General features: G+C 41.4%; 1 protein-coding gene across 2 annotated transcripts in view; it reads left to right on the top strand.

Moving 5' to 3' along the window:
- Window positions 1–11,932, top strand: part of arid5b (AT-rich interaction domain 5B) — a 145,698-nt gene that overhangs the window by 10,385 nt on the left and 123,381 nt on the right. The gene's annotated exons all lie outside the window — the stretch shown is intronic.

Raw genomic sequence — 11,932 nt, 5'->3', positions numbered from 1 at the left:
TATTATCTCCCGTCAACCCCATTCTCCTGCCTTCTCGTACTCTTCATGTCATAACATTCTCCAATTTTTAAAAAAGAAATAGGAAATAAAGATGCCAAATTCATACAGTGAAACGAGTCTGATTAATTGCCCTTTAAAGGGCTATAATGACTAACATGAGGGGCCATAGTTTTAAGGTGCTTGGAAGTAGGTACAGGGGGGATGTCAGAGGTAAGTTTTTCCACAGAGTAATGGGTGCGTGGAATGCACTGCCAGCGACGGTGGTGGAGGTGGATACAATAGGGTCCTCTAAGAGACTCTTGGATAGGTACATGGAGCTTAGAAAAATAGAGGGCTCTGCATTAGGAAAATTCTAGGCATTTTCTAGAGTAGGTTACATGGTCAGTGCAACAATGTGGGCCGAAGGGCCTGTAATGTGCTGTAGATTTCTATGTTCTAAAGTAAGTGATTTTTAACCTGTATATTTTGTCAGAAAAACACTGAAGATTAGATAAGTCTTTGGGGAAAACAAATCTTCGCAATTTAGTCATTTGCAGATTATGAAGAAATTAAAGGTACATACATCATTTGTAACCCACCTGATAATGAGCAAGAATTAAGAGGGATTAAGGTTTTGGCTGGCTGCTTTCAATCCTCAAACAGGCAGAAGTCAGCATTATTAACTTGTATAGCCTGTGAAAAGTAAATGTGTGTGTGTGTGGAGCCTGGAGGGGCATATCGAAAGTGTAGGGCTGCAAGGATTTTCTATCATCTTTTAGAGAGGTGTATTTGACATTCACAGTAAAGATGCTGTATGCCTCTTCCCAATCACCCTAAATAATGACCCTCTGCAAATGAGCCCAAATGGGCAACAATGTTTAAGAAAAGGTTGGCCAAAACATCTTTAAAATTTATTATTACTCCTTCCTTCCTTTTGCTGATATTACTCTTTTGTGTGGCACTGGATGCTGTCAATAATGATTTTATGTTTTACTTAAATACCTCTACCAGTCCATACTCAAGGTGGAGGCCTATCTTGTGACAAAGCTGAGGTGCTGGAAAAAGGCCAGCAACATCATAAAGGATTTTGCCCTCCCTGCTCTTGGACTGTTTGTCCTTCTTCTGTCAGGGTGGAGGTTACATGGCATTCACACCAGCACCATCAGACTTCAAAAGCAGTTACTTTCCCCAAACAGTGAAGGCTGATTTATACTTGTGTGTCAAATGTACGCTGTAGGTACCGCGTACCCTACGCCGTAGGGTGACGTGCACCTCCCCAAAAATGTAACTCACGTGTCGCGGCGACGCAGACCACAACAACTGTGATTGGTCTGCTTGGTAGCATCGCATTTCCTCCAACGCATTTCCGGTTGCTTTTCTCCGCCATGTCTGTACACTGATGCGAAATAAATGGTTGGAGATGATGAACCAAATCGTCAAATCTACCTGCTGACATCCAAAAATATTTGAAGTGCATTTCCTCGTCCATGTCTCTCACGAAGAAACTCAACACAGTGGCATAGAAACCACACCGCGAACTAGCGTTTTGGCGGTGAATTGCAGAGCAACGCAGACACAACTACACATGCTCACTATGGCGTAGGGTCACGCAGTAGTATAAATCAGGCTTAAGGCGTAGCCCGTACGCACAAGTATGAATCAGCCTTAAGACTCATCAACACCTCCTGCCCTCCACCACTACTTTAACATTCCCTGTCAGAATCTCCTTATGTACTGACACTTCAGTGCATTATGTCACTTTATGGGCATGTAATCAATCTATGTATATTATGTGTTTTTTTTATTATTGTGATCTTTTTTTTGGTGCTGTGTCAAATCCGGAGTGACTATTATTTTGTTCTCCTTTACAGTTGTGTACTGGAAATGACATTAAACAATCTTGAATATCTTGTAAGACAATACTGTTAGCTGAAATGGCCCATTTAGAGTAGTGTATCAGCTTGTGTTCTGATTCTACAACCAGTGATATAATGGCGTTTAAAGTCAGGGTCCATCAATTAAACTGCTGTTTTGATGAGCTGCCACACAAGTTGGTTTACATTTGCTCAATGTACAAATGAGTCTTTGTTGTACTAGCAAAACCAGTTTCAAAAAGTGTGACAGAGTAAATCAATTTTGGATAGGAGGTGCATGACCAATCCTCTGCGCACTTCCTTGGGAACTGAATGAGTAGTTCAGAGAAGTAGAATACAGTATCAGTTTTAAGTGGAATTTCTGTGTTTTTTCATTGGAACTGGTTTATTATTGCATACTGAGGTACAGTGGAAAAACTTGCATACTGCTCATAATGGATCAGTTCATTACACATTGCATTGAGATAGTGCAATAACAATGCAGAATTAAGTTTCAACAGCTACAGAAAGTGCAGGGCAGATAATTAAATACAAGATCATAATAAGATAGATCCTGAGGTCAGGAGGCCATCTTTTTGTACGAGGGAACCATTCAGTAGGTTTAGAGCAGTGAGGTAGAAACTGTCCTTGATCCTGGTGGTACATGCTTTCTGGGTTTTGTATCTTCTGGCTGGTGGGAGAAGAGAGAATGTCTAGGTGAGTGGGGTCTTTAGTTGTGCTGGCTGCTTTACTGAGATCAACTACCACGGAGGAGAGGCTGGTTTTCATGCTAGGCCGAGCTATGTACACAACTCTACAGCTTCTCGTAGTCATGGGCAGATCAATTACCATACACAACCATGATGCATCTAGCTAGGATGTTTTCTATTAAAAATTGGTAAGGAACGATGGGGATGTGACAGATTTCTTTCTCCTCCTGAGGAGGTAGAGGCGTGAGCTTAGTTTGAAACCATATCAATGATTGTTGTTACATCTAATATTTAAACCTTTGAGACTACAGGGGTGTTCATAAACGGCATGCCATAAATGGTCGGTCTATGGATGTCTATTTTAATTTTGAACTGCCTCTGTTATCTACCATTAGCTTTTTAATTTAAAAAAAAATTGAAGTCCAGTCAGTTCCAATTTGTTTCCTTTCACCCGAGCCCAGGAGAGCTGGGATTTCCAGGAACTTGCTAGCCAGTAAACTTTCCTGAAAAGCTGCATGTGTTAGTGGATATGTTTGGTTTCTCGAAAAAAAAATTAAGCAAGGCCAAGAGCCATTACTTTTCAGTGTTCGCAGAAAAAATCTGCCTAGCAGCAGAAAATATTTCCCACTTGAGCACTTGCATGCATTACAGAGGGAAGGAAAACCAATTTCTAATTATGCCAAGGTTTTGCTAAGGGCATTGAGTCCTGGGGACTCGTAACTTGGGGAAAGGAGTGTTATTACACTTTGCTGCTTTAAGGGGTATTGCTTCTCCTTAGAAAAATAATACATTCAATGAAATAATACCTCCCCCCCCCCCCATTAGAAACAGGATATACTCTCCAGTAGACTGTGAACAATCTCATGGGTAATATTATCAGAACTACCAACTGTGAATCAGAGGATTCTCCGTTTTGTAAGATTGGACATCATCTCATGTAAACGTAGGTGTGATCATTTCAGCCTACGAGGTTTAATTGCTGTCGCTTGTACGTTTAGTTCATGTAGAGGCTATTTTAGAGGAGACAGACACCCTGCATCTTGTGTTTGGTTTTGTGAAAAAATATTTTTGAAAACCTGTGCAAGAAACTTGGGTGTGAATACAGTACAAAGGGAATGTTTGCCTACTTCTGTATGGTACTCGAAACAGTAACTTAAAGATGTATTGCCTTAGGAATGCAGGAATGTTATTCAGAGTGCAGGGTATTATCCATAGCAAACCAGGGTGTGGTTTCTAGCCGGGAGGTGAACTAGTGCCCTTTGCATCCTCTACTTTCCATGGTTGTACTGGAATAGGGACGCAGGGTACCTTTTCACCCCTGGCTGTGAAGGTGGGGTGGGGGGAGAAATGTACTCCCTCCTCCCTGTCCTAGTAATGACCAGTGATTTTTAAAAGATTCGCTTTATTTGTCACGTGTACATTGAAACCTATAGGGAAGTGTGTCACTTGCATCAAGTCAAATCAGTCAGGATTGTGCTGGGCAGTCCACAAGTGCTGCCATGCACCTGGTGCCAACATAGTGTGCCCACAGCTCACTAACTTTAACCATGCATCTTTGGAATGTGGCTGGGAACCGGAGCACCCCAAGGACATCCGTGAGGTCCTGGGGATAACCGTTAGTGTGGCGCAGTTACAGCTCAGTGTCAGAGTTCAATGCTAGCGTCCTCTGCAAGGAGACTGCAGTCCTCCTTGTGGAATGCATGAGTTTTCCCCAAGTCCTTCAGTTTCCTCCCACTGTCCAAAGACCTACTGGGTAGGTTAATTGGTCATTGTAACTTGTCCCGTGATTAGTTTAGGGTAAAAATGGGGTTGCTCGGGTGGTGCTAGCTAAAGGGCCAGAAGGTTCTACTCTGCAGTGTATTTTTAAATAAAATAACGTGCAGATTCCGTAAGACAGTGGCAGGAATTGAACCCCAATCCTTACAGACAGTGGCAGGAATTGGACCTCAACCCTTACAGACAGGGGCAGGAATTGAACCCCAACCCTTACAGACAGTGGCAGGAATTGAACCCCAATTTTACACCTGGCGCTGCAAATGTTATTGTTTTTTTTATTTTAGGGATCTAGCACAGAACAGACCCTTCCGCTCTTTGAGCCACGTGCCCAGCAAACCCCCCCCCCCATCTAACCTCGCCTAATCACGGGACAATTTACGATGGCCAATTAACCTACGGACTGGTATGTCCCTGGGCTGTGGGAGGAAGCTGGAGCACTCGGAACAAGCTCCCGTGGTCTTGAGAAGGAGCGTACAGACTTGATTAGAGAGGATGGTGGAACGGAGCTCTGAACTCCAAAGCTCCGAGCTGTAATGGCTCTGCACTGACCTCTACGTTACCATGGCGCCTCTATATTAGCTGTTCACTTGGAAGTTCTTTCTGGTCTGGTGGAGGGCATGGAGAAGGGGAAGGAGTTTCTGGGTTGGCCAGTATCCTTGTGGATGCTGCTTTGATGGAGCAGTTTACATCAGGAAAATGGGCCCATAGCTTTCCTTCAAAATTGGAAAGCATTGTGGCAAATGATGAAGAGTCCTTGAGTAAGGGGTTCGGCTTTAGGTTCATGCTACCTGCCCCCTGCCAAAATCAATGGGTAATCTCTTCTTCCCACTGACCCCCCCCCCCCCACCCCTTACATGTGAATATAACCATACACACCCAGCAGGAAATTTTGAATTTGTGTATTAGGTTTTGCTAGAAAGTGATCCTAATAGTAATAAAGAAAGCTAGTGATTAACTCAGTAACTGAAATTTCTGAGCAGTTTACTGACCTCTAAGTTGACCTGGGTAATTTATAGCCAACTGTAATTAGCATGAAGTAATTGAACATTGACCTTAAACACAAAAAAACTGATTAGTTGTTAAGCGGAACAACCATACCTCGGATCCCAAACTGTATTTGAGCAGCGCCCGGGGAGACCTGCTCGTATATACTTGAAAATTTTGCATCTAGTGTTTCATTGTTTCATTGAAAGCATCACACCTAATTGTCTTAATTGAGAAAATAGAGGCAAACCCGTTGCTGCGTCAGTAAGTGAATACACTGCTGTCGCAGTGCTGACTTGGTGCACGCTATGTATTAATTCTGAGTTCAAATTCTAAGTATAACCCGATACTTGAGTGCTCCAGTCCAGATGAAGGGTCTCGACCCGGAACGTCATCTGTCCAAATCCCTTTACAGATGTTGTCTGCCACGCTGAGCTCCTCCAGCAGTTTGCTCTCAGCTACACTTGAGTGTGCCTCGTATCAAATTCAGTTCTCCGTTAATTTATATCTAGTCCACACGAAGAACAAAATATATTGTCCAAGTGAAAATACAATAAAGGCCCAGCTGTCTGCACTCTGATGCTGAGAATTTGGGACTAGATAGTCAAAATGTCTCTGCTTTTGTCATTTTCCCCCCTCCTTCACAAATTAAATTCTAAAGGTATTGTCATTTTGCAGAATTGCAATATTGACCTTGCTTTAATTTGAGCTGCAAATAAATGCGGGTCGAAAAAGCCTGGTTGCAACAGCTTGTTTGCCAGTGGATCTCCTTGAGAGGATGATCCCAATTGGTTGGTGCAACTCAAATAAAAATTGGGGGAGATCTTGTGATGTTGTTGGCAACTAACTGAGATTCTCTCGTCTCCACTGACCCAAGGAAATTCCTGGCGGTTCAACACCGATAGATGGTTCTTAGTGCCTTAACATGTGGAATATGGGTAGCAGAGTTTCGAATGAGGTGAATCTCAGGTGAGGAGTAAATGTTCTGCAGCACAAATGTCACATGTCATAAACCACAGGTCTGTCAGGAACACTTTCTTGCAGGGAATCGAGTGTAGCTTTTGAAAATGAAGGGCATTTTCTTATTGTGGCATAGGTTATTTCCATTATGAGCATAAACATAAGTGCTTAAAGATTCAGCCCCCTAAAACTGTGCATGTGAGAATCAACTTTTTCCAGAATGCTTTGCCAGCCTTCAAGCTGGGTCATACAAGAATGGGAATTCAGATGGACGCTTCTTGTCACAAACTGTGTTGGCTGTTTTCTGCATTAGCATAGCCATTTCCCTGTGCAGTACTCATTTACTGCATTGCCAGATGAACTGAGCCCTGATTTACATAGAACATAGAAGAGTAGAGCGCAGGAAGAGGCCCTTCGGCCCCACAACCTTGTGCTGAACCAGCTAAAAAGCAAATCAAAAATACCTAACGGCTAATCCCTCCTACCTACACCGTGTCCATATCTCTCCATCTTCCTTGTGTCTATCCAAACATCTCTTAAAAGCCTATAATGTATTTGTCTCTACCACCATACCAGGCAGCGCATTCCAGGCATCCACCATTCTCGGCATTTTTTAAAAAACACCCCTCACATGCGCTTGAACCCCCCCCCAGCTTCAGTGCTTGCCCTCTGGTATTAGACATGTCAACTCTAGGAAAAGAGATGCTCTCTGTCCACTCTGTCTAAGCCTCTCGTAATCTTGTAAACCTCGGTTGGATTTCCCCTCAGCCTCTGACGCTCCAGAGAAAGCGACCCGAGTTTGTCCAGCCTCTCGTGATGGCACACGCCCTCTAAACCAGGCAGCATCCTGGTAAACCTCTTCTGCACCCTCTCCAAAGCCTCAACATCCATCCTACAGCGGGGCGACCAGAACGGTGCAGAATACTCTAGATGTGGCCGAACCAGAGTTTTATATAAAGTTATGTCATAACCTTCTGACATTTGAACTCAAATGCCTCGCCTTTGAAGTATGTCTGTTGTAGGGTAGTCAGTCCTACTATGTGTACAGTGATGTATTTTCCGGTCCCGGGCAAGAGGTATATTCAGAGGGACAGAGGGAGAAAAAGGAGAGTGAGAGAAAGAATGTGTGCATAAAAAGATGGGGTACGAGGTCTCTAACTTCTGCTAAGGCCCCACCTCCCCCTTGTACCCCATCTGTTATTTATTTATATACACACATTCTTTCTCTCACTCTCCTTTTTCTCCCTCTGTCCCTCTGAATATACCTCTTGTCCATCCTCTGGGTCCCCCCCACCCCCCCGTCTTTCTTCCCGGACCTCCTGTCCCATGATCCTCTCGTATCCCTTTTGCCCATCACCTGTCCAGCTCTTGGCTCATCCCTCCCCCTCCTGTCTTCTCCTATCATTTTGGATCTCCCCCTCCCCCTCTAACTTTCAAATCCCTTACTCACTCTTCCTTCAGTTAGCCCTGACGAAGGGTCTCGGCCTGAAACGTCGACTGCACCTCTTCCTACAGATGCTGCTTGGCCTGCTGCGTTCACCAGCAACTTTGATGTGTGTTGCTTGAATTTCCAGCATCTGCAGAATTCCTGTTGTTTGTGTTTAAATAATACTTAAGTGACTGGTTTATGGAAAGTCCCAAATCAGAGTAGATTTCTGCCCTCTTTCTGTTACACAGTCAGTGAGCAAACTTGATGTCATTATTGTTGAAAGCTCTTATCAGAATTCAAAGGTCTTCTGACAAAATTCCTCAAGAATTCATTTACAATGGTAGTTTCATCATTGTGCATAGCTATTGTCAAATCAGGAAACCACTTTGATATTCTTACAGATTTAATGTTATAGGATGGAAACTGATTTACAGTTTGATACCAAAACTCCCTTACAGAGCAGTTTGACTCTTACTGTGACATTGTCCTTAATTCTCTAACTATTTCTTTACATAGCAATTAGCATTCTCTTTGTGAAATCTACATTTAGTTTCCACAGTGCATTAGGATAATTGCCTTATCACATCTTGGTAATATATTCTTTATATAAACATCTTTCCTTATCTGTAAGCCTAAATAGAACCAATGTTGAAAGCTATGATTAATCATTTTTAAACCAATTTGCAAATACAATGGTTAATGCAAATTTTTTGGTTGAGGTAATGTCACTAGTGTTTCAAAACTATTTCTGATCCAGTTGTTTTTGCAAACCGGTACAGTAATTAGATAAGTGATTGTGATTATTGCATAAACTCTATGAAGCAATGGGTGCCTGTATTTTTTTTTAAATGTGTTCCAATTGCTTCAGCAGCAGTGTTGCCTTGGGACAAAATAGAACTTCTGAAAAGCAGCTTGCGCCATCACCTTTTCATATTATGAGCTGTTATTGCCAAATTATCCTTTTTCCATTGTGAAATACCATATATACAATACTTTAAAAATAGTAATGTAGAAACAAACTAGAACAGAAGCAGGCCAGTCCTGTTGCAATACTTATTTAGGTTGTGACCACATCTTAACAGTTTTTACTTCCTGGGTTTGAAAGCTTTTACTTCACTTGACCAGCAGTTAATCAATCTAAATTGCTGATATTGTTTATTAAAATCCCCCCACCAAAAGCCTCAGCAGCTTTTAGAGGAAGGCACTTAAATTAAGATGCTTCTCGATAGCCTGGTTCTAATATTAAGATTACGTACCCTGTCTGGGTTCTTTCCAAGGAAATAGTTTTGCTGGCTTTATACTTTCAGTTCCTTTGATCAACTTCAGTCACCTTGATCAGGCCTCGCCTTAATATACAGTTCTAAGTGAAGCTAAAAATGAGATGATTGCTGCCAAAATCCATTTTCAGAGCCATAATATGAGGGTGAGGCACAAACTTAGTTGAAATAAATACTTATGTTCTGGCTGATTTGGTTTTTATGCTGTGCAGACATGGAAGATAGTTCTGATAACAGTTTAGTTGCTCATTTGAGAGCATCAAGTGGCTTCCATTTTTCCAGTTTTGAAGTTTATCTTCTGATTTGGGGCCTCATTCAATTCACTTGTTAATCTACCTCTGAATTGGCACTTGCACACTGGGGGATATGTGCAGGAAGTCTGCATAGAAATCTTGCCCGCTCCTAAGTGCATCAAGGACGGCTGCATCCGTTAGTTCTCCAAAGAGGCTCTGGAGTTCTAACTGTGTCAAAGGATCTTGAATGCATGGTTTCCATTTTCTTATTGGAAGATCTGTCTTCAGCTGTGTAGTCCCCATTCAGTGCAATATCTTCCTTAAAATGCTCCCTTCAAACTCCTTCCTGCAAACCCACTTAAAAATGAATAACATTTTAAAAATTTGTGATGTTCTTTTTGTTATGACACTGATACAGAAAGATATTTGCCCCAGGCTTTTGAAATGTATTGCTTAATATGCACATTACACAATATTTGTACATCATAAAATCAAACAGTATATCTATTGCAATAAGTTTGAAAATCAAAATTACACTGCTCTTAGTTCAAATATGAGCAGTACAATATCTGTGAGTATATGAGGATATTTTGCTTGACTATTCTGAAACAAGCAGTCTTGTACCTTAATTGAATCATATTAAAGAGGGTTAGATTATGTTGTCATTTTTAGAACAGATTGAAAACTGCTGTGGATAAAGGCCTGAGCTAATTATGTGGTATCTATACTTTTTACTTTGCAAGCTGAAACAGGAAACCACTAAATCTTCCAGTCTTCTGATTCAAAAGTAATTTGGAAACGAAGCCTATTATTCTTTTCTGTTTTGAAGTTGCCATCTCATTTTACAAGGATGTAATGCGATTGGGCTCTGCATTTGTTTCTAGTTGAGTAGCTAAGGTCTTGGGATGTAATTAATTTTATTTTAGCTGGAAACTTAATTTTCTTTGTCCGGAATAGGTTCTAGTCACCTCGGCTATATAGGTCTAAATTTCTGGCTTTTTGTTTCATCCTCCAGTGATTGATGACACTTGCATGGGTATCCTATGTGCTTGCTGCAAGCTTGTGTGGAACAGAAAGGAATGAAGAGTGATTAATCTGCAGCCCCTATTTGGCATGGTGCCCTTTTGGCTTCTAATGCTTTGAAAGGGTACTCTTTGGCGTGTACGGTTTTATTGGTTGTATATACACAAGAGCCCAAAGTTTAAAAACAAAAAAAAGAATTAGCAAATCCTAGAAAGAAAAAAAAGATAAATTACAGGGTGCAGTGGAATGTTGTGATTATACTTGGAGCTATTTTGAATGCATTCATGTTGGATTGTATTATATGTTCAGAAACTATAGTTAAAGAATTACAATGAAGTTATAGTGCAGCAACTGGCTATTTGCTCCAATCAGTCTGTGTTTGATGTTCATGCTGTATTTGGGCCATATCTTGGCTGCCGCCTTGCTTTATTGGATATAACATGTATTCCTTTTTCCCGGGGTACTCCCAGACTTGCAAGACGTTTGTACTATTTTCTCACATTGCTGGCATGTTCCAGCGACCGGTATTGGATTGGAGTGTAGAATTGTTGATTTTTCTTGTAGTTTAACTTTCCTGTACTTGCATTTTTATATAATCATCCATGTACGTGTGGGGAATTTTCCAGTAATTGCGGTATAGTCACTTCTGTATTTTTTTAGAGCTACAGTAAACAGGTGTCATTGTACCTGAACCTGGCTATTTTATTGGTTTTCACAGAATTTCTGTTATATGGTGAGGATACCATAGCTACTTTTTTTCTGTTTTCTCGACACTTCTTTGCTCTCGTAACACTTAATAGAACGGTCGTAAGTGGTAAGTTACGTGCCTCATGCTTGACTTCTGAAGAACCTTTGGATCGGCAAAGTATCAGGATCCAACACCAGTTAAAGTATTTGTTTAATTCCTCTGAATCTCTTGTTTGATTTCTTGGTGACCAGGTGACCATCTGCTAGCCTCTGATTCTGTGTTTTCCTGCAAGTGGGAATGTTCTCCGTAGTTTGCAAATATATCATAATTTTCTAAGTTACAGCACTTCAAAAGTACTTTGTTGGCTGCAAGATGCTTTGGGGCAACCTGAGGTCATGAAATGTATTTTGAAATTATAGGTCTGTTTTTGATCATTGTAGAGGCTTTGAGTGGTCATGCCTTGGCCTTCTCCCAGCCTGCTGTCCAGTCCCAGTTGGTATAATCTTCTCCCAACCTGCTGTCCAGTCCCAATCGGTATGACCCACCATTTCAGCTACTAGTCGTCGTATTTGTTGCTTCTTTAATCTCTCTGTATCTTTTTTCATGACGACATAGCAACTGGAGTTAAACCCAATGCTTCTCCGTGTGCTAATCAGCTTACAAGTATCTTGCTATTTTTCTGCACTATTCCTTCCAGCCATAAACACTGGTTCTTTGATCCTCTCTTATTTTTGCTCAGTTTGCTGCTACTTGGTGATTGTAAATCGCTTTTGAAAGTCCCTCTATATCATGGCATTCTTATTTTATATGTGATCTTATTTTTCGTTCCGTAATTTGAAATGTATTTGTCAGTTGTATACCTAATATGTATCTGTTTAACAGCTTCTAATTTGTTAAAGCCTTCTGCAGCATTGACCGCCTCCAATTAGGTGCCATCCACAATTTAGACATTATGGCTCCAGATTAAGTGATGAGTCTAAATAGAGACCGGTTGTATTAAGATTGATGCCTGAGGGATTT

The sequence above is a fragment of the Mobula birostris genome, chromosome 21 (assembly GCF_030028105.1).
Source record: "Mobula birostris isolate sMobBir1 chromosome 21, sMobBir1.hap1, whole genome shotgun sequence".
NCBI classification, from domain to species: Eukaryota; Metazoa; Chordata; class Chondrichthyes; order Myliobatiformes; family Myliobatidae; genus Mobula; species Mobula birostris.
Note: the sequence above shows the minus strand (reverse complement) of the source record. Positions and strands in the feature narration are given on the sequence as shown.